The 22,354-nt window shown below is 42.1% G+C and overlaps 1 protein-coding gene across 2 annotated transcripts in view; it reads left to right on the forward strand.

The window, feature by feature from the left end:
- The first annotated feature begins 277 nt into the window (after window positions 1-277).
- Window positions 278-22,354, forward strand: part of LOC139275999 (transcription regulator protein BACH1-like) — a 104,259-nt gene continuing 82,182 nt past the window's right edge. Inside the window, exon 1 of one of the 2 annotated variants that reach the window (XM_070893314.1) lies at window positions 278-418. The gene's annotated coding sequence lies outside the window, so the exon portion shown is untranslated. Of the gene's footprint in view, window positions 419-7,486; window positions 7,737-22,354 lie in introns of those variants that run through there. The other variant, XM_070893315.1, reaches the window with a different exon arrangement.

Consider the following 22,354-nt stretch of genomic DNA (forward strand, 5'->3'; position numbering starts at 1 on the left):
TCTCCTTCTCTCCTTCCCTCCTCCTCTCCCTTCCCCTTGCCCTCTCTCCCCCTTCCCCATCTCTCCGAAGCTCTCTCCTTTCTCTCCTCTCCAAGTTCGGTTGAGAGGCAGCTGTTCGATGACATCATTGGGTAGCAACCTACCCTGTGAGCGGGTCACCATGTGACTGTCAGTGCCGCCGACCAATGAGAGCGCGCCGCTGTGGACGAGCGTGCCGATTGGGCGGGCCCGCCGTCGCCCCGCCCCGTGTTTGGGGTTGTCACGTGAGGGGGAGGGGCGCGCAGGGTCCGAGCCTGTGTGAGGGAAGGGGAAGAAAATAGAGCCGGAGCGGCCGTGTGTACACAGCGGGAGAGAGAGAGAGAGCGAGAGAGCGAGGCAGCGCCGTGTCCCAGTGTCCTTCCGTCGGCATGTGTATGAGGTGAGTGCGAGGGATAGGGCGGCCTGCTGGGGGCGGCCTTGGCGGGACAGGGGAGTGGGCCGACCCCACACACAGCGCCTCAGACGGGGAAGTGGCTCGGACCCTCGGAGCGCGGCTGTCGGCCGGCCGGGCCGTTGGTTTGAGCCCGCCCGCGATGTGTCCGCCTTCCCCGCGGTGATCGATAGTCCGAGCCTTTCACCACCAGCACGGCGGCTGCTTCAACCACTTCGTAGTTGTGTTCACTCGAAGGAGCAGCTGGGTTGCAAAGGTAGAGATCCCGGAGGAAGACTTCTCGCCGTCACTTCCAGAAGTTTTTTTTTGTGTGTGTTGTAAAAATGTACATGTTCCAGTCTCTTGTGATGTTGAACTTCCTGAATTTCATTTTAACTTTCTCGTCAGGAGCTTCTAAGTTCAGTTTCTTGGAAAAGTCTGTGTCTGCATCGTGTCCTTACTTTATGGAAAGATGTCTCTTTCGTAAACCGACCGTCTTACTGTGTAGCAAAGTGCAATTAGACTGGGTGTCCAGTGTCATCCAGACTCGGTTTTAATATTACTATACTGCGGATCAGTCGCTAATAATCGCACACAGTACTTGTACATAGTTATAATCAACCAACAAAAGAACCCTTTCAAGAAATTGGGGCTTTTAATATACAATATTCGTTTCTAACTGAAAGGGGAAGGTTACTCTTATCTTTTATCCTTTATATCTGAAACACAGAGTTTGCTTACCGTTTCAAGATTGTACATAACAAATGCTTACGGTTTCATAAAATGATGATTCAAGCATCAGCTTACCTCAGTTGGTAGTAGTCTCGCCTGTGAGTGAGCAGATTGTAGATTCAAGCCCCATTCCACACAAAATGTAGGTTGACACTCCAGTGTCCGACTGCAGCTGGATGCTGCCCTTGGAATGCAACACTGAGTTGATATCCTGTATACTGAATTGGTTCAGGTACACGTTACAGTCTGCAGTATGTTGCATGCAGGAGTGAGATAATAGATGGCATAAATGGTAGTTCATTAATGCCATCTCAACTGCTTGATATGTTTATAAAACTCAAGGATTTTTAGAACCAAAAAATGGCCATTTGGACCATCAAGCCAATCCACTTAGGAAAGATCAACAGTATTCCTTATTCCACTACTCTAACTTTTAGGTTTAAAAAATATCTACCGGACTTCCTTTCCTTCATCTAAGGCGCCTGCAAATATTTGAGCCATTCACCAGAATAAATCATCAACTTTGTCAGTTCCCTTCTTAACCTTGAAAATTTCAAAAGAAAATACATCCAACTTCCTTAACTGTTCCTTGCATCTTAAACTCCTGATATTTGGAATCCACTTTGTTGCTTGCATCAGTACCTATGGTTAGGTGACCAGAATACACTCTACTCCAGGTGGAATACTGATAGACAAACAACATAACCTCTTTAGATTACTTCAGCTAAGAGTTGTGCTGATAATTTTATATATTCAACCACTTTAACACCCTGTATCTTTTCCCTAATCAATACCACTGCTCCACTGAACAGTTATTCCTATTTTTTGGTACCTTACTTATTATTTTACACTAAGTTCACATTTCGATCACATCTATTTATTTGAAAGATCTAAATCTTTTGAAGCTGGTGCTGGTATTCCTGATTTTTTGCCCTCCCTCCTACTGGTATCTGATGATACTGGCATCATCTGCAAACTTGGAGACTTTGCATCCATTATTCCCCCATCTAAGCTAAATATTAAAAATAGCAAAAGGCTTGAATCCAATATTTCTAGCCCAAGACATTTCCATTTAGGCTATCTTTATTAAAAAAAAATCAGTTTTGTATCCAGTGGTTCTTTAACTTGGCTATTAATTGTTGAAATGCAAACTTATCAAAAGATTTCTGTAACTCCCATGTAAACAGTGGCCACTCCATTCTCTCAATCCACAATATCAGTAATGTCTTTGAAAATTGGTGCACTCCATATTTTTCAAACTCTGCATGTAGATTGAATCTATCCCTTAAGTTTCACCTCATTTCATTACATCATGTCATTTAGCTATATTTGCTTGTTTTGTGATCCACTATCAACATCTTTCACATCCTGTAACAACCCTAATGAATTGCCTTGTGACTCCCAAATAATCTTCCCACCGCATGTCATCTTTCCTAATCTTCCTCCTCACTTCTCTCGTGATAATTCTGGTACCTCTCATTAGTCATTCTTGTGCAATTAATTTTCAATGTATGTTTGAACTTGATAGTTTTAAACGTAATATATTTTTGGTTTAATTGGGTCTCATTATTATTACATCACATTTTCCTTAAGCATATGTTTCTAATTCCTTGGAGTTGTTTTGGATCTCCCCAGCATTAGCGTAAAAATACTTAACTTCTTGCTCTCATTTTTTCTCATTTTAGTGTCCTATTCTTTCCTCGCCAAACATTTAGTTGTAAGCGTTTCACCATGGTGTTCAGGCATACTTTCTTAGAACAGTAGACTTCGATTATAATCAGTTTGGGCAGGTTATGTTTATCATAGCAAGAGATTGCTACATTTCAAGGCCCATGGATTTTAAATAACAGATTCAATCTCTGAGGCTTAAAAGTCCTAATCATATTCACAATATTTCAGTACTGGCATATAACTAGCCAATCCACTGCAATCATCACCTTTGCCTTTAAACTGGAGTGGGCAATTCTGTCAAATGCCATCATGTAGAAGCAGGATAAACTTCTAACTGTCTGACTTCTTGCTCTTTTTCACTTTCCCCTTTTTTCTTCCCCTTTTCTAGCTATTTAAAAAAATCTCTATCTTGTTTCTGCAGCCAAGAGTTTGGTGAGCGACAGCATGGGGAATAGGGTGAAAGGTGGAAGAACTACAGCATTAGAACTCAAACCTCGATTGCTCTTACAGCAGTTTCTTTTCCCTCCATAAATCTTCAGGCTTCATAATGCATTAATTCTCAGCATTAGATTCCAGTCTTGTCTTTGTAGATTCCATGTTTTGTGGACTGAAGTCAGTTTCTTTATCATAAACAGATTAAAGATATTGTACTTCTAATTAGTCTGTTTCAAAATGAGAATTTTGCAACTTATGACTTTCTTTCCATGTTGAAACACCAGATTGCGATTGGAGGTATAATGCCTCCGATCTGACAATTACAACAGAATCCTACTGATTGTTATCAGCAAATAAAACCACACAAATAGATACGGGTCATGGTTTTGGCAAGGAACATTCAATAATTACAGGGGAATCGTTGTTAAAAGTGGAGATGAGTAATACTATATTATTCTCTCTTTCCCCCCATATTGCACTACTTTCACAATAACTGAAGGATAGTTTTCAGTGCAATATATTGAAGCATAGTAGTTTGCTGTGATTATATTATGTCATGGTGGCTAATATGTGAAAGACTCCTGTGATGACCTATTGTGATATTGTTGGGGGTTTACTGAGTCATCTAGGAGAATACCATAGCTTCTGTATATTATAAGGAAGCTATATGCTGGAGGGATTCCAAACTGCAGTTTCCATCGTCATTCAAATCCACAGAAAGTTGATGCATGCCCAAGCTGTTTTTTTTTTTTAAGTACCTAATATGTAATCTGTTTCATATTTTTTGGAGGTTCCCAATTTTAATTTCAAGGTTGGAGTATTAACTTTTGATATTCCCATGTTTGCTGCTTTATGGCTACTAACACTGTCTGCAGATCTAAATATCACCAATATGACCAGAAAGAATGAGTGTTTTGGTAGCATGATGCTGGATCAAAAGGATAGATGTTTTACTGAAATAAGGGGCCCAAGTTTCCACATGATTTGCGCCTGATTTTTAGGAGCAACTGGTGGAGAACGGACTATCTTAGAAATCGCAATTCTCCACATTTTTTTTTCTGCAGTTCTAGTCAGTTAGAACAGTTTCACTTTGGAACATAATTTTTTCTTCAAAAGGGGGCGTGTCCGGCCACTGACGCTTGATTTCAAAGTTTCCACAGTGAAAACGTACTCCAAACTAACTTAGAATGGAGCAAGTGAAGATTTTTGTAGAACTGAAAAAACCTTGTCTACACATTAAAAAAATCAGGCGCAGGTTACAAATTAGGTGTCCAGAACGAAAATTCTACAATAAATCCTTATTTATACTTATACAAATATTATACAGATAAATCCAACCTGAATAAAAATTTATAAGCAAAGAAAAGATTAAATAAACCATCCTCCTACCTGTGTGAAAGTGCTTCAGGCAGGGAGAATGCTGCAGGAAGCCTCAAGTTGAGGCAGCCGTTCGTTCCCGCGGGGGGGGAGGAGGAAGCCGTTCGTTCCCGCGGGGGGGGGGGGGGGGGGAGGAGGCAGCCGTTCCCGACGGCGGGAGAGAGGGAGTGCGGGACCGACCGACCGAACGCAGGGGGGGGGGGGGAGGAGGAAGCCGTTCCGGGCGGCGGGGGGGAAGGAGGGAGACAGTGAGAAGGCTGCAGGAAGCCTCAAGTTCAGCAGCCATTTCCCGACGGCGGTGGGGGAGGCCGTCGGGAAACGGCTGCCTCAACTTTCTGAGGCTTCCTGCAGCCTTCTCACTGCTGCAAGAAGCCTCAGTGCTGATGTGCTGATGGCAATGTGCTTTTATTAAAAAATGTTCAAAAATTAAACAGCTACAAAGAACTACAAAAATGGCCGAGTGCCAATGTTTCCTTCACACTGCGCGTGCGCGAACGCTCCAACGCGCACGCGCAGGGTTGCCGGCAGGAAAAAAACTAATTTAAATGGTACCCGCCCCCTCCCACTTACAAAATCGCGCGAGTGGTAGGCTCCGCCCCCTGGGCGCCGCGCCAAGCAGACATGGAGCTGCAGGGCGCTCCAGAATCGCGTGTTTTTTTTCCCGGCGCGAAAAACGGGCGCCCAGCTCGGAGGGGCGCCCGTTTTTTATCATGTGGAAACTTGGGGCCAAGTAGTGTACATTTCAATCAATTGTAGGATGTTTATACAAAGCACTAAAGTGTCAAGGGGTTCAGATGACATAGACTGCGATGCGTTAACTTATCAATGCTGCCTGAACCTTGAAATGCATGACATCTTTGCAATGAATAAGTTTGTTGTATATATGGGTGGAGTTCACTGGAGTGTTTGTGGCTGGCTGTTGTGTCAAGGCAGACAGTGACAGATGGCACTCTGGTGGTTGAACCGCATAATTTGAAATTAAATGTTGTACTATACACTTTTTTAAAAAAAAGTTGCTTTTTTTTCCTCTTTGTATTGCATTGAAGAAGGTACACTACATATAATAAAGTAATTTATTGGTGTCAGGCATGAATACAAAGTTAGCAGAACCCTGGGAGCTTTGCAGTATCTGCTCAGGTTTATGTATAGATTCTCCTAATAATGTACATGTAACAGCTTATTTCAGGAGATTTTCTAGGAGTGCTCCAGAAAGAAGATTCCATGCATTAAGGAATTTTTTCTGTTCCAGCTGGATAAAGAATACATTATGCCCTCTCTCTGGGCCAATATTCAAAGTCTGGTCACATGAACTGAAAGATCTATCTGATCATAGTACTGGCTGCTAAATACATCCAGGGAACAATTGTCAGAAGGCACTTTTGCTGGCAGACCCAAAAGACTGTATCCCGAGTCCTGAGTTAATATTGAGCAAGGCACTCATGACTCATCCTAATTCGTATTAAAGGAAGACTCGATCATCTTTTGGAGAATGCCCAGAAAATGTGGATACGAACTCTCCTTTTTAAGGCATTGCCTCCCATTGAGTTTCCCCAAAATGTGCATCATTTGCAAAGATGAGTAGATGTCTTCCATTAATTCTCCACCAGCACTCTTCTGAAAATATCCATTGGAAGGTGCGGAGCGTGGCCTGGGGTGTTCTCTTGTTTTCTCTCTAGCCTGATTGTTGGGACTGTTCAGAGACTTTTTACTGGGATCTGAAACTAAGCACGTAAAGGATTGTGAGGATGCTCATGCATCCAACTGCACTGTGTTGCTCTTGTAACTTTTATAAGTAACTGGGCAATAAAGAATGAGAAAGCATCCCTCTGTGCATTTTTATTTCAATATGTCAGTGATTACTTTAGCTCTCATTTTTCTCCTGACAGTGATTGACATGATAAACATAGTAAATTAATAATTTCAAGTTCATTATCGCTGTCTAGATCTTGATTTCTGATCAAGTGTAATATCATTGCCTTTATATTAAAAAAAAATTAAATTTGCAATGACTGGTTCTGGCAGATGGACACAATTAAACAAGCTTGTGTGCAGTATTTTGTCTGAGTGTATCAAAGGTTTTACAATACTGTCAGCGCACATCATAGGAGTGCTTAGTTTCTGTTCTGCATGACTGGTGATATCGGCATGGAAAATATTATTGGTGGGGGTTGTGGTGGGGAGGGTGGTTTGGAAAATTGGGCAGAGACCAATATCGCCAGATCACCACTCATTTACTTCTAGCTGGTGAGAGAGATGTGAGGTACTTTCTTGGCAGTGGTTACAGCTGCTTTTTCACTCTCTCAATTGCAGAAGAGCAACACGTGTTTGAATGCTTGCTTCAAGACACTTGAAACAGCTTGCATTGCAATGTGTGTGATGATTGTGTTTATGCCCATGAACCTAATTAGGAAAGTGGCAAGATGAGTAAGATAATACTAGCTCTAAGTTTGGGAATTGGCTTGGCTTCATCTTTCTGTACTCCCTCCATGCTCTTGTATGCCAGGGTGTCCACCCCTAAGGAAGTCAAAAGCTTGTTCTCCAGTTCAGGTGTGTTCTTTTATATTACAGATGGCGGAGAAGTAGTCTTCGCATGTATGTTGAAGGAGTCGCCTTTCCTGCTGTACCTGCCCACGCTCCAATCAGCGAACATCCAATCCACTCGCCCTTCTTCAAGTCGTCACCCTCTTGAGGAGTGGCAAGAGATTGTAGAGTGACGTGATCGGGATCCAGGAGAGGTGTGAGTTCAGGGCCCAGAAGAGGCGAAGGCCTACGGGCAGCATGGGCCAGCCACACTGCGATATGTGTGCGCACTAGGTCTGTGCAGCAGAGCTGGTCTCCAATTGTCTTGGTTAATCCTTGCCACTGGACCAAGACCTAGCTCTGTCAAGCCCGTGTGGTGGCTGGTGTGCAACGGCCATCACACGTTTATATAAAAATAAATCCACGCACAGGCATCTTCCACCCTTCAATATGTAGTTCAGGACCTGGAATGTCAGGTCCTTCATTGAAACACCTGTGAACTCATCCCATTTTGGTGTGGAAGCAAATCATCCTCAATATGAGGGACCGCCTAAGAGAAGCGAGTTTAAGGAGCACGTACAGTAACTAAGATGTATGTTCATCCTTTGTGTGAGCATGCAGCTGGGTCGTGTTGCATTACAATGATTTTGTGTTTGAAGCCCTTTGACGATATCAGTGTAGTAAAGCTATTGGCTGCAGCTTGAATGTTTGCCAGCTACCGTATGAGTATGCATGGAAAACAACTGAAGAGCTGTAAGGCTGTGTGGAGGCTTTGCCGAGGCCAGCAGTAAATGTGCAACACATGGTATATGGTAATATTGTGTAGTTTTTGCCTTGATGTGTGCCATTTTCTGTAATTGCTCCCAGGTTCTGTAGTAGTGTACACGGCATTGACACTGGCTGCCACCTACTTCCTCCAGGGCGGATGCCCTGGAGAGCCAAACAAAGCAACTTTCCCTGTACCCAACTCTTGTAGCGGCACCTTCACTTTACCAGCTCTGAGGGCTTGGGTTCTGTACTGTTGTATCACTTGCTTTCAGATTAATTTCCTGCCGTCACATTTGTTTTGCCACCTACTGGTATTTGCCACATGAAACCTGTTGAAAAATTTGAAGAAAAAGACAATTGAAATGCTCTTTCAGCTTTTAGAAAGATTTTAAGAGCCTGCTGGGTAAGGGTAGGGAGAGACCAGGTTCGGGGTAAGGGAGTGGGAAGGACTGCTAACTTAGAAAATGGTCCGAGACGGGGACTGGGGTAAGATGGGGAGTGTGGGGGCGGAGGGGTGAAAGTGGAGAGATCGATGGTGGGAGGGGGGGGGAGCGTGAGGGCGGGGGGGGAGGGTAAGTACCCTGGGGTAAAGAAGGTGCACGACTGAATATAGGTGTCTGAGAAGGGGGGGTGCTGGGGTGAGAAAGGAGGAGGCCCAAGGGCATTGATCCCCGAGTGAAATGCCTGTACAGCCTGGTGGGAGAGGTGGGACCCAAGATGTTAGACCCCTGCCAGTGTCTACTCATGCACCCAGAAAGCCCGAGAGGAGAATTAAAGGGTGACTTCTGTGGGCGTGAGCTTAGGCTGGACCAGAGAATCGTGTTTTGTTTTTGCTACGTGAAGTCCTGAATTTTATCATGTATTTACAGCAGAGAAGCAGGCCATTCGGCTCAACAGAACAGTGCCAATGTTCAAGCTCCACATGAGCCTCCTCTCTCCCTTCTTCTAACCTCATCAACTATTCCTTTCTCCCTCGTGTTTATCTCGCTTCCCCTTAAATACATCTATGCTATTCGCCTCAACTACTCCTTGTGGTAACAAGTTCCACATTCTTACCACTCTTTGGCTGAAGAAGTTTATCCTGAATTCCCTATTTGTTTTATTAGTGACTATCTTATATTTATGGTCCCAGTTCTGGTCTTGCCTGCAAGTGGTATTGCTTCAGATTAAGCTGCAGAAACCGGCAGGAAAAAAAATTGAAAAGAGGAAATACAACAACAACTTGTATTTATATTGCGCCTTTAACGTAGTGAAACATCCAAAGGTGCTTCATAGGAGTATTATGAGACACAAAATTTGACACCGAGCTACATAAGGAGAAATTTAACAGGTGATCAAAAGCTTGGTCAAAGAGGTAGGTTTTAAGGAGGTAAGAGGGATGGAGAGGTTCAGGCACTCCACTGGTGTAGCAATATAATTCAGCATTCCATTGCTGTTCCACAGTTATGTGACATGTTAAGTGCTGTATCTACTGGGAGTGATCTAGATTTAACACTTGACGTCATCGTTCTGGAGCAGCAACAAAGTGGAATGCTGAATTATATTGTTAGGCCAGTAGATTATAAATCAGAGACTGTCATGCTTAAAATCTATGTCCAAGCCAATATATTGCACATTGAATACTAAGTTCAGATATGGTTTAGCAGGTTAGCAAGAAAAGATTCAAGTCATGGAGATGGTGCGGAGAAAGGCCAAAAGGCTGATCCCAATGCCAAGAATAGAATTAGTGCGAAGAGTGGGGTCGTTTAGCTTTGAAGGGAACTTATTGTAGTACAGAGGATATTAAATGTTTTTGATGAGGTAAATCAGGAAAATTAGTTGAAGTTAAGCCAAAATATGACCATAAAGGGGTATTAGCTAACAATGGTGAAAGGACAATTTAGGACAGATATTAGGACTAACTACTTCATGCAAAAGTGACCCAACCTCCAGTTGTATTCTGGATAGAACAGCAGAGGTAAAAACTTTGTTTATTCGACATACAGTAAGATGACACAATGGGGGATGGACTGTAAAGTTTGCTTTGGATGTAAAGATGGGCAGAATGGATCCCTCCTCTGTATTTATCTTGTGATTTATATTGGAGTTTGATTTGATAAAAGTAGGTAATGATTAAAGTAGTTGGTGCTGATTGATTAAAATGCAGCAGTTTATATCTGGTACTATACTAAATGAATGTATAAGTGCATATCTAGCTCAGTTATAATTAGGATTGAACAGAATGCCACGCACTGTCTAGATTGTTGACAATGACATCTCAATGGGCCAGAATTTGCGGCTGGAGGTATCCCTCCGGAGTATGCCTCCGGCCCAGAAAAAAAAATCCAAACCTACCTGCTGGCTCCTAGGCTTTGGAGACTTCGGGTCCCGGGCCTGTGCAAAGGTCCACTGATCCCGGGACACAGGCTGTTTGGAATCATCCTTGGGATCACATGGGCCAGGTCCTCCTATCAGAAAAAAGGCTTCCTAATATGCTTATGGAGATTCCATTTAAGAACGGAATCCTCATAAGCATTATGAGGAATCCCCAAATAATTAAATAATTTATACAACTGGAATAAAAATGTTCCCATTTTCTAATTTAAATTAAAGTCTCTTCAATGAAGTATTTACAATAAAAATTTAATTTTTAAAAAAATATTTTAAGAAAAAGACGGAAAGACTTGGATTTATATAGCGCCTTTCACGCATACCGGACGTCTCCAAGCGTTTACCGCCAATGAAGTACTTTTGGAGTGTAGTTACTGTTGTAATGTAGGAATCGTAGCAGCCAATTTGCACACAAGCAAGCTCCCACAAACAGCAATGTGATAATGATCAGATCATCTGTTTAGTGATGTTGATTTAAACATTTTAATCTGGACCAAATATTACATAAACTAATGTTTGTGGATGACTTTTTTAATTTAATTTTTAATTTAACGTTTTCATTAACCCATATTCTGCTTTTACTGGGCGTAAGGGTTTCGAGGGCACTTGCTGGGCAGTAATTAGGCAAACAGCCCAACTCTGCACCAGCTAAAGTGATTTATGGGTCAGTTCGTATGCTCTGTCAAGGTGAACCTTGATAGATTTCCAGTCCTGGTTTTCACGCAGGCGCAGCACATGCGGAAACCTGGAACTTGCGGGGCCTTTTGCAAGGCTTAAGACGGCGTATGCAAAGCGTCATCGGCCCCACAAGAACTGTGCCAATATGTTATTTTGCAGACTTCAAATTTGTTTTTCTGGGTTGTAAATGCTACCCACGTTGTGTTTGTGTATTCTGTATGTCCATTCTTCAGGCATATATATATGTTTGATAATTTTACTATTAATTGTAAAATCCCAAATCATTGGCCCCAAGTTTCCACACGCTACAAAACGGGCGCCCCTCCGAGCTGGGCGCCTGTTTTTCGCGCCAAAAACGGCGCCTGAAAAAAAACGCGCGATTCTGGAGTGCCCTGCAGCTCCATGTCTGCTTGGCGCGGCGCCCAGGAGGGCGGAGCCTACCACTCGCGCCGATTTTGTAAGTGGGAGGGGGCGGGTACAATTTAAATTAGTTTTTTTCGTGCCGGCAACGCTGCGCGTGCGCGTTGGAGCGTTCGTGCACGCGCAGTGTGAAGGAAACATTGGCACTCGGCCATTTTTGTAGTTCTTTGTAGCTGTTTAATTTTTGAACATTTTTTAATAAAAGCACATTGCCCTTCTATGATCAGCACTGAAGCTTCTTGCAGCAGTGAGAAGGCTGCAGGAAGCCTCAGAAGTTGAGGCAGCCGTTTCCCGATGGCCTCTTCCACCCCCCTGCCGTCGGGAATGGCTGCTCAACTTCTGAGGCTTCCTGCAGCCTTCTCACTGCCTCCTTCCCCCCCCCCGCCCGCCGTCGGGAACGGCTGCCTCCTCCCTCCCTCCCGTTCGCGGGAACGACGCCACACCGCTGAGCTGACTGAAGCACTTTCACACAGGTAGGAAGATGGTTTATTTAATCTTTTCTTTGCTTATAAATGTTTATTCAGGTTGGATTTATTTGTATAATATTTGTTTAAGTATAAATAAGGATTTATTGTTGAATTTAATGACTTCCCTTCCCCCCCCCCCCCCCCCCACCTCGTTCTGGACGCCTAATTTGTAACCTGCACCTGATTTTTTAATGTGTAGACAAGGTTTTTTCAGTTCTACAAAAATCTTCACTTGCTCCATTCTAAGTTAGTTTGGAGTATGTTTTCACTCTGGAAACTTTCAAATCAGGCGTCAGTGGCCGGACACGCTCCCTTTTGAAGAAAAAATTCTGTTTCAAAGTGAAACTGTTCTAACTGACTAGAACTGCAGAAAGAAAAATGTGGAGAATTGCGATTTCTAAGATAGTCCGTTCTCCACCAGTTGCTCCTAAAAAATCAGGCGCAAATCATGTGGAAACTTGGGCCCATTATGTGGGTGGAGGGTGAGAATGAAGGAGGAGAAACGAGATTTCCCTTTCCCCGCCCCCCCATTTGTTACAGGAAAATTCTGTTTCTGTTTCAATTGGCACCTACTGTTTCTGCAACGATGTATGTAGTGGAGCCATGCATCTCTCATTTGATATGTTCCAAGAACGCAGTTATTGCATACTTCCTGTCTTTGTATCACTTTACTCCTCAGAAACATAACTGTCGTATTGATTCTTCTGAATATTAAGTTGATTGCAATATGGCAGGTGCGTTACAGCTCTCCAGTATTGACTCTGCTGCTCATTGCCTTTAACTGAAAGAAAGAGCCTTTCACAACCACCGGACGTCTCAAAGCGCTTTACAGCCATTGAAGTATTTTTAAAGTGTAGTCACTGTTGCGATGTGGGAAACAGGGCAGCCAATTTGCCTACAGCATGCTCACATGTGATAATGACCAGATAATCTGTTTTGTTATGTTGATTGAGGGATAAATATTGGCCAGGACACCGGGGATAACTCCCCTACTCTTCTTCGAAATAGTGCCATGGGATCCTTTACGTTCCCTTGGTTTAACCTCTTCTCAGAAAGACGGCACCTTAGTACTACACTGGAGTTCGAGCCTAGATTTATGTGCCCAAGTCCCTGGAGTGGAACTTGAACCCACAACCTTCTAACTCAGAGGCGAGTGTGCTACCCACTGAGCCACAGCTGACACAAATGTTGCATGTTCAGTTGTACATTAATTCATAAAATCACTATTAAAGCTTTTTGGTGATGAAGTATGTTTGAATTACATTGAATTGGTGTAATTGCAGTATGGAAAATAAATATTTGTTTTGTCGGCATATACATTACATGTTAAAGTTGATCTCATTTGTTTCAGCAATATTTAAAGTAACTAATAGTCGATGATCAATCAGTCTGAAGCATGTGTGTGTGATTTATAGTAGTGTTATGTTTGACTGAAAAGTACTTGGTTATTTGATTGCAGGAAGATGAGGTGAAATATTATGACAAGTTTTTGGGACTTTCATAAGTGTTCCTTGGAATTGTGGAAATTGGTGTCTCAACCAAAGAAAAAAGTTGAGATTTTGAAATCTTGTTTGAAGATTTAATTGGTCGAATGAAAGCTTTGGTTCTTCCCCTTTTCTCTTCCCTGCAGCACCCCCCCCCCCACCCCATCCTGGCGACCAGACAGCTGGTTGATTTGGATCAACTTTTCGTTCAAATTCTTTTTTGAAGTGATATAATTTGCATTATTGGAGACTTCATACTTGGAATGAGTTGCATTCAGACAATGTAAAAATTGGCTGAATATAATTGAAATGCTTTCTGTGAAGTCTTTTATCACTTTGGTTGCCGGTTTTGTTCCCGTTTCATCTGGGAAATGAACAAACAGGAACATGCTTCGTTGACTGAAACATGTGGCAATGCATAAAACAGTACAAAAAGCTTGTTCTGACTAATCAAAAATGAACAAGCTTACAAACTTTAAAACAAAATTGTATCTTGAGAGACAAACTCTCCTGTTTTCCACAAGTGAATTTAGTTTGTTGATTTAGCCTCTTTCTGTCCACCCTGAAATTTGACAATCCTCATTTTGAACAGTTTTGATGACTGCCTCAAACAATGGTGAACTCTCAAGTCCTTATTATAGTGTCTCATTTTTGTTGGCTTCACAAGTGAATGGCCTTTAGTATTTTAAAGTATTAGAAAATGCGTAGTGCTTGAGAAAATTCCAATATTGTATGTGGGGTTGCTTCTTTTGAACTGGGCGTGGGAGGCTGGAATGAATTGAAGACGCAAGTCCAATTTCAAATTTCCATTGTAAATAAAATTCATATACTTGTCAATTTCATATGTTTATGTGTAGGACCAGATTGTTTTCATAATTTGACAAGTGTTTTTTAAAAGCTGCACACAACTTTAAAAAAAAAACCCAGCAAACAAAATATTTCCATGCTGCACATACTTAATTGTGAATTGTTTGCACCATCACATTAGTTGCTTTGGCATTATATTTTAAGTAGATGAGAATGAAACGTTACATTCATGTTGCATTTTTTTCTTATTGTAGCATATTTAAATATCCAGTGGAACTTGTTGTGCACCCTCTGATTATATGCCTTCCCGATTATTCACGGTCATTTTTGCGGGACCAAATCAGCCTACTAACATCAATTCAGCCCAAGGATGATCAAATTCATTTTATTTGTATTGCACTTGACTTCATTCCTATGCTTGGTGAATTGCAGTGCCGTATGTATAAGACCAACATTTGGGGACTCCCGTTTATCCACCAGAGCAGATTGTGGCAGATAATGCAAGTTCCACTCTCTTTGTTCCCCCATGATTACCCTCTCGCACAGTACTATTCCTGGGTGGATAGTTTGTGCAGGTGAACTGTTCCCACATCTTTGCCAAGGTTATTTTGAATCAGTTCTGGGAGGTGCATAAAACTTGCATGAGGAGATTTGCTTTCAAACTTAAATAATCCTTGATGCCTTCCATGATGCAGCTCATTGTGATTTGGAATTTCTACCAGCCCTATTTATTGGTCCTCATTGCTAAAGATAGCTTCTACAAGAGCGCCATTGTCTCCTACAACCTGAAACTTCTAACTTTATGCTTGCAGTGAATGTGTTAGCGTATCTGAAGAATTAATAATGACCTTTAACCGAGTTACTTTGCACCAAAGTTCCGTGTGGGCTGCAAGCCTCGTGTTATGTATGTAAACCTGTAAATACCATGTCTAACCACCAGAGGGCTTATCCCCTGGAGTCCCAAGGGATCCCACAATCCCTTGGGAGCACCTGTATATAAGGAGGCCTCACAGGCTGAAGAGGCACTCTGAAATCTGTAATAAAGGACTACGGTCACACCTTACTTTGAGCTTGCAGTATCTAGCCTGACTCTTTATTCAAGATATAACACCTTGTACTTTTGTCATCTTCCTCAATAGTTAGAAAAGTATCACGACATTGGGAAACCGGTTAGGCTAACGTACCCGTCAAATTTACACAGAAGCAAAAATGAATACAGAACAATGTTAGACTTGCCTAATTTCTTCTCTTGCAAATAGCAACTCTTTTTAGAATCTGAGTCCGTTTTCAAAAGCTTTAAATAGAATCCTTTGATTTTGCATATAGTTTCATGCTTATGGAGTTCTGTCTCACTACAATGATGTAGGAATGCAGTCGAACGGAGTGTACCCAAGGAATATTACACAGATTTACTCCTCACTACTTTTGAAGTGGCTGTTAGCTTTTTTTGCAGAATCTTTGGTTCTTTCTCAATTATAATTGTCTCTATCACTCCAATACGTGAGGATTGTAGCCCCAGTGTTGTTTGGAGAAATGTTTCCTAGAGGAGGCTTGAAACAAAGCCTAAAATCCTCAGCAGGTCAGGCAGCATCTGTGGAGAAACAGAAATAAAGCATCAACTGACTGACTTCTGTTTCTCCACAGATGTTGCTTGACGTGCAAGTATTACAGTTTTTACTGTTTTTATTTCTCCGATCTCCCTTCACGACCTCTTTGAGCTCATCTTGTCCATGAGACGCACTTCCTCCTCCCTCGACTCTATTCCCACTTGACCACGCAACTTCATTTTCTGGCTCCCATGTTAGCTGACATTGTTAACAGTTCTCTCTCTTCGGGTACTGTTCCCCACTCCTTTAAATCTACTGTCATCACTCCTCTCCTTTATAAAACAAAACACTTGACCTCTCTGTCCTTCCAATCTACCGCTTCATCTCCAACCTTCTTTTCCTCTCCAGTCCTTGAACGTGTTGTCACCTCCCAAATCCAAACCCATTTTTCCCAGAACTCCTTGATTGAATCCCTCCAATCAGGTTTCCGCCCCTGCCACAACACCAAAACGGCTCTCCTCAAAGTCACAAATGACATCCTTTGTGACTGTGACCAAGGTAAACTATCCCTCCTCGTCCTTCTTGACTTGTCTGCAGCCTTTAACATGGTTGACCACCCTATCCTCCTCCATTGTCGTCCAGTTGGTTGTAACTGTGCTTTCCTGGTTCCGTTCTTATCTATGTAACCATAGCCAGAGAATCTCCTACAATAGCTTCTCATCCCACTCCCGCATCGTTACCTCTGGTGTCCCCCAAGGATTTATCCTTAGCCCCCTCCTATTTCTCATTTACATTCTGCCCCTTGGCAGCATCTTCTGAAAACACAACGTCAGTTTCCACATATACACTGATGACACCCAGCTCTACCTCACCACTCGTTCTCTCGACCCCTCCCTGCGCTCAAAATTGCCAGACTGTCCAATATCCAGTATTGGATGAGCGTAAATTTTCTCCCAATTAAATATTGGGAAGACCAAAGCCATTGTTTTCGGTCCCCGCCACAAACTCTCTTCCTCTGTCTGAGGCAGAACCACACTGTTCGCAACCTTGGTGTCATATTTGACCCTGAAATGAGCTTTCGACCACACATCCACGGCATAACTAAAACCGCCTATTTACCACCTCCATAACATCGCCCGTCTCTGCCCCGGCCTCAACTCATGTTGCTGAAACCCTCATCCATGCCCTTGTTACCTCTAGACTTGACTATTCCAATGCACTCTTGGCTGGCCTCCCATGTTCTACCCTGTCTAAACTGAAGGTTATCCTCAACTTGGCTGCCCGTGTTCTAACTCTCACCAAATCCCATTCACCCATCACCCTGTGCTCGCTGACCTACATTGTCTTCAGTTAAGCACTGCCTCGATTTCAAAATTCTCATCCTTGTTTTCAAATCCCTCCATTGCTTCGCCCACCTCCCTATCTTTGTAATTGCCTCCAGCCCTCCTCCACCCCCCCCCCCCCCCCCGCCCCCGGCGGAGATGTCTGTACCCTCTTAAGCATCCCTGATTATAATCGCTCCACCATTGGTGGCTGTGCCTTTTGCTGTCTAGGCCCTAAGCTCTGGAATTCCCCCCAGTAAACCTCTCCGCCTCGCCACCTCTCTTCCCTCCTTTTAAGACGCTCCTTAAAACCTACCCCTTTGACCAATCTTTTGGTCATCTGCCCTCATTTCTTCTTGTGTGGCTTGGTGTCAAATATTTGTCTTGCAACACTCCTGTGAAGTGCCTTGGAACGTTTTACTGCGCTATATAAATACAAGTTGTTGATTATTTTCAGTTTCCAGCATCTACAGTATTTTGGTTTTAGAAACAAAGATTTAGTGTACAGACATTAACTTTGAGACCACAGCTGCCTATCTTTCAGGACCCCTCGCTCCGGCTGGCGACCCCTATACCCTTGCCCCGCCCAATCCGCACGGCCCATTCAAAAGTCCGCGCGTGTGGATTTAAATTTTCCGTGCAGCTCAAAGGGAGCATTGGCCCATGTACAGAAATTTCTAAAAGCCAGCGGACAGCTACAAAATTAAACCTTCTCCGAACTCGAGGTGATCTCGTTGAAATGCAAAAAATCATCAAGTGAGATTGACAGGGAAGATGCTGAGAGGCTGTTTCCTCCCCCCTGGCTGGAGAGTCGAGAACTAAGGGGGGCATAGTCTCAGGATATGGGGTCAGCCATTTAGGACTGAGATGAAGAATTTCTTCACTCGGAGGGTGGTGAATGTTTGGAATTCTCTACCCCGGAGGGCTGTGGATGCTCAGTCATTGAATATATTCAAGACAGAGATTGATAGATTTCGGGGAATCGAGGGATATGGAGATCTGGCGGGAAAGTGGAGTTGAGGTCGAAGATCAGCCATGATCTTATTGAATGGTGGAGCAGGCTTGAGGGGCCGAATGGCCAACTCCTGCCTACTTGTGGTCGCATTATGATTTTTTTTTCTTAATCCTTAATCTCCCCTGCAGAGTTAGCCGTTGGGTTTGCCTGCTTCCTCAGTTGGTCCACCTCCACCTTTTACAGCAATTCAGGTACTTAGCCAATTAATCTTTACTTGATGCCGTTAATGTTAAACCAAAACTGAAAATGTTGGAAATACACAGCGGGTTAGCCAGCACCTGGGGAGAGAACAGACAAGATAACATTTTGGTTGTAACTTTTCATTAAGACTGGAAAAAATGAAAAGTGAACAAGCATTTAAACAGGACCCAAACAAAGGAGACAGGGGAAGAAATAAAAGACGTGAGGACGCATCGATAAACTGACCAGTGATTTGCTTAAAAGAAAAACAGGAGATAGTTAGAGTGGCGAAGATTATCTTTACACTAGATGACATGAATAATCATATGATAAATGAGAAAATGTGGAGGCTGTAGTTAAGGCTTGAAGTTGTTGAAGTAAGTATTAAAGCCAGACGTTTTACCATCGTTGCATGGTGTCCAGCAGAAAGGTAAGGAGCTCCAGGAGTTTGTGTTGAGCTTCGTATGGAGTAGTGTAGAAGGCCAAAGATAGAGAGGTCAGAGTGAGATTGGAAATTAAACTGGCAACCGGCCAAGAGCTCCATGTCATGCCTGCAGACAACAGATGTCTTCAGAAAGAGTGCATCTAATCTGAGTTTGGTCTCCCCAGTGTAGAGGAGACTCCACTGTAAGGAGTGACTTAAGTAGATTAGAGGAAATACATGTAAGTTGCTGTCTTTCATGGGAGGAATGTTTTGGGCCTTGCACTGTTGTGTCCGAGCAAGTAACTGGGCAGATGTTACAATGAATATGTTAATGACTCCTCTGGGAGGTTGGTTGGGTTGTCACCTCCATTACCACCAACTTCCTTTAGCCACTATTACCTATTTGCTTTACTTTCAGGTACACGGTGAAGAGGAGTCTTTACTGAGCAGCTAATGGGTACATTTAGCTTCTACAATGTGCTAGGTTAGCTCAAAATTCACATTAAAATAAATATAACAGCAATTTCATAACATGGAGCAGGACAGAGTATTGAACCTGCTGCACAGCTGTCATCGAGAACTCCCAATATGAAGAATTACTGGTTAAACCAATATCCTACAGTTCCATGTTGCAGTTCATTGGTAGATTAATGCGCTGTGCTCTGTACAATCTGTGAAATATATTGCTGATAAATTATAGCTTCTCATAGGTTACCATCAAAGTCAAAGAAACCAATCTCAAATTAATTGATAATATACCGCAGTTGGCATTGACCTATCCATGTTACATGTGATTAGATTAAGCCTTGGTGTTTCTAAAGTGCACATAACTCTTTAGCTCTGTATCTATATACTGTATTACTGTATAGTAAGCTGAAATGTTCAACTAAGGAAATATCTGCCATTTCTCTAAAACAGCAGTATAATCTGGTGGCAGTGATGGATGATTTTTTTCTAAGTGCTGTTGAGATCATAGTAATGAGAAATATTTTCACTTACTCAGCTGAAAAATATATCATGCAATCTGGCAAAAAAAATGAAACTCAATGCCATTGCAATAATATGGAGTTTGGCTGTAGATTAAAGGAGGAGATTTTTGCAAATGTGATCCAAGGCACCGAAGAAATGATAAATCTTTAGAAGCAGTTCAGCAGCAATAGTAACCTGTGTCCCTCCCAGTAAAGTGTAAATATGATTCTGGAGTTTCTTATCTTGTCGTAACACATCTGGAGCTGTTCTGAGTACACAAGTGTAAGGATCATTACTTTTGTGATATCAGTCTGGAAACACTGCTGCCAGTAGCCATGAAGGGTGATGTTATAAGCAAACAGTGGCCATAGTTTTGGTTTGCACAATGCTAAATTAATACCATTCACACTTCAAGTCTGAAAAATATCTTGGTGTCTGCTGTAATTATGATTCTTAACGACATTTAGAAAGAACAACTTTAAAAAAAAAAAACATTTGGATTTTTTAGCATCCACCAGCCACACGTCATGAGGATATATGCTTGGGAGGCTGATGGCCTCCTGTGTTCAGAACTGTTTGTATAATGGTTATGTTGGAAAGATGTATTCCACTCAGCACAGTGCATAAAAATAATATTCCTTCAAATTTTCATCAATCTGAAATAGTTGAGCATAGAATTGATATTGTTTGAATAAAGCTGTCTGGATATGTCCAGTTTAACTGAGTACAGTTTATAATTCTTCTGTTGGGTTATGAAATAGTACTCGTACAACTACTGTTAGTGCTTCAATATCAAGATTTCTGAGTGGGATAAGCAAGTTGACTGAAGTTCAAAACTGTAGCTGAGGATTTTAACCAATTATAAGTCGTCACTTCCACCCATGTGAAACACATCTCCAGGTTTATGTATAGTCAAACTTGTTAAAGGTTGTGAAGTGCATGATTTGATGGTGGATTTCAGTGATCTGTTTGCTGGCATGTTCTCCCCCCATTCTAGATACTGGAATCATTATTAGTTTGTTGTACTAGAATGTATTAAGTGTTGCTTTGCATGTTAAGTGCTTCAGGCTGCTAGATCGTGTCAGTTACAGTCCTGATAGAGATGGTATACTGATGAGCTTTTTCTTTCCTTATAATCTTTAGCTGTCCTCAATAGTGCTGTTGTCTCATTCTAATAGTATTGATTTTCAAAGCTAACTTTGCCAATTTCCTATGCTACACTCCCCTCCTCTCCTGAAGGCATTCACTCCTTGCTGGGGTTCAGTTCCTGACTATCCACCTTTCTCTCACCCCTCAAGGATCAACCTTTGCATGCAATATGCCTTTGTACTGTGAGGTGCCATGTCCTCTTTCTGCCTGGTACCTACGACAGTATATCTTTACAACCATCTCATACTATTATTTCTGAACAGAACAAAGAGGATATGATCAGCCTCTTTGAGGAGATCTTTAGGAAGGGGATTTTGGAGTGGCTTGATTGTGGCTCTGAAGCTTGCTAATATTGCATTGACCGTAGAAGCCTCAGAATTTTAACCTTGCTCTTGAGTATGTAATTTAGGCTTACACTCAAATGCAGTAAAGAGAGAATGCTGCATTGTCAGAGGAGCTGTCTTTCAGTTGCGTTGTTAAATCAGTTATCTACCAATTCTAGTGGGTCAGGTGGATATTTAAAACATTTAGTACTATTTGAAGAGCAGCAGCAATTTGTTTTTGGGTGTCGGGGCCAATAATTCTCAATCGAAAACACCATCAAAAATAGATGAAAACCATCCCATTGCTGTTGTGGGATCTTGCTCTGCACAAAATAGCTGCCATGGTGCTCACGTATTTGTCATTACATTAAACACACTGTTCACTTTTCTCAAAATATGATAAAATGCTTCACTGATGCTTTGGTCTTGCATTTACGGTCATTTTCACAATCTGAATTATTTTTCACTTGTTCAGAACAAAGTGCAGTTTCCACAGTTTGACCCATGTCTCCGATCAGAATCTTTAACCCCATACAGGCTGTGAGCAAGAGTAGCACGACAGGATTAACAGTTACCCTTTACTATAATTTTTTGCACTGAGATGCATTCTTCTCCAAAAGGCAGAAAAAGCTGTCCATCTGTATCGTTCAGACTAAAACTAGTAGTCACATAAATGTAGTCACATTTATTTACAAGATTTATATTTACACAGCAAAATAAATACAAATATTTCACTTTTATGCGCTACTTTAAACAGTGTCATAAATAAGAAGCATGTTGAAATCTTAGTCTTTTCAGAATCTTTTAACTGATTCTTTGCATTGTGGTGTACCTGGTTCTTTGGTGGGGTTTTTTCACCCCTGAAATGTGAGAACAGATGGTTGAAGCAAGGGAATCTTGAACAGAAAAAGCTTCCACCTATTATGCCATCCCTTTAGGTCTCCAAGACAGAGCACATAAGATCAATAACTTCTCTCCACTAGACAGGTAATTGTTCATTTTACCATTCAATTTGAAGGCTGTAAAGAGTAGATATTATGATGTATTCGGTTGTTTTTGCTATCTGATATGAGACTGCAAGCTTGCATTGCTCACAATCAATAGATAGGTTAATATATTGTTTCCCCTTCACCCCAGCCCACACATGGCTGTCTTGTGAAATGGAATTTGTTTGGTGAACAGATTTTAATCATTTCAGAATATATATAAAATTTAAATAAAATAATATGCAGATTTTATGGTATGAAGCAAGATGGGGCTTTGCTTGCATCACAGCAATGATACAGC

This window comes from Pristiophorus japonicus, chromosome 11 (genome assembly GCF_044704955.1).
Source record: "Pristiophorus japonicus isolate sPriJap1 chromosome 11, sPriJap1.hap1, whole genome shotgun sequence".
NCBI classification, from domain to species: Eukaryota; Metazoa; Chordata; class Chondrichthyes; family Pristiophoridae; genus Pristiophorus; species Pristiophorus japonicus.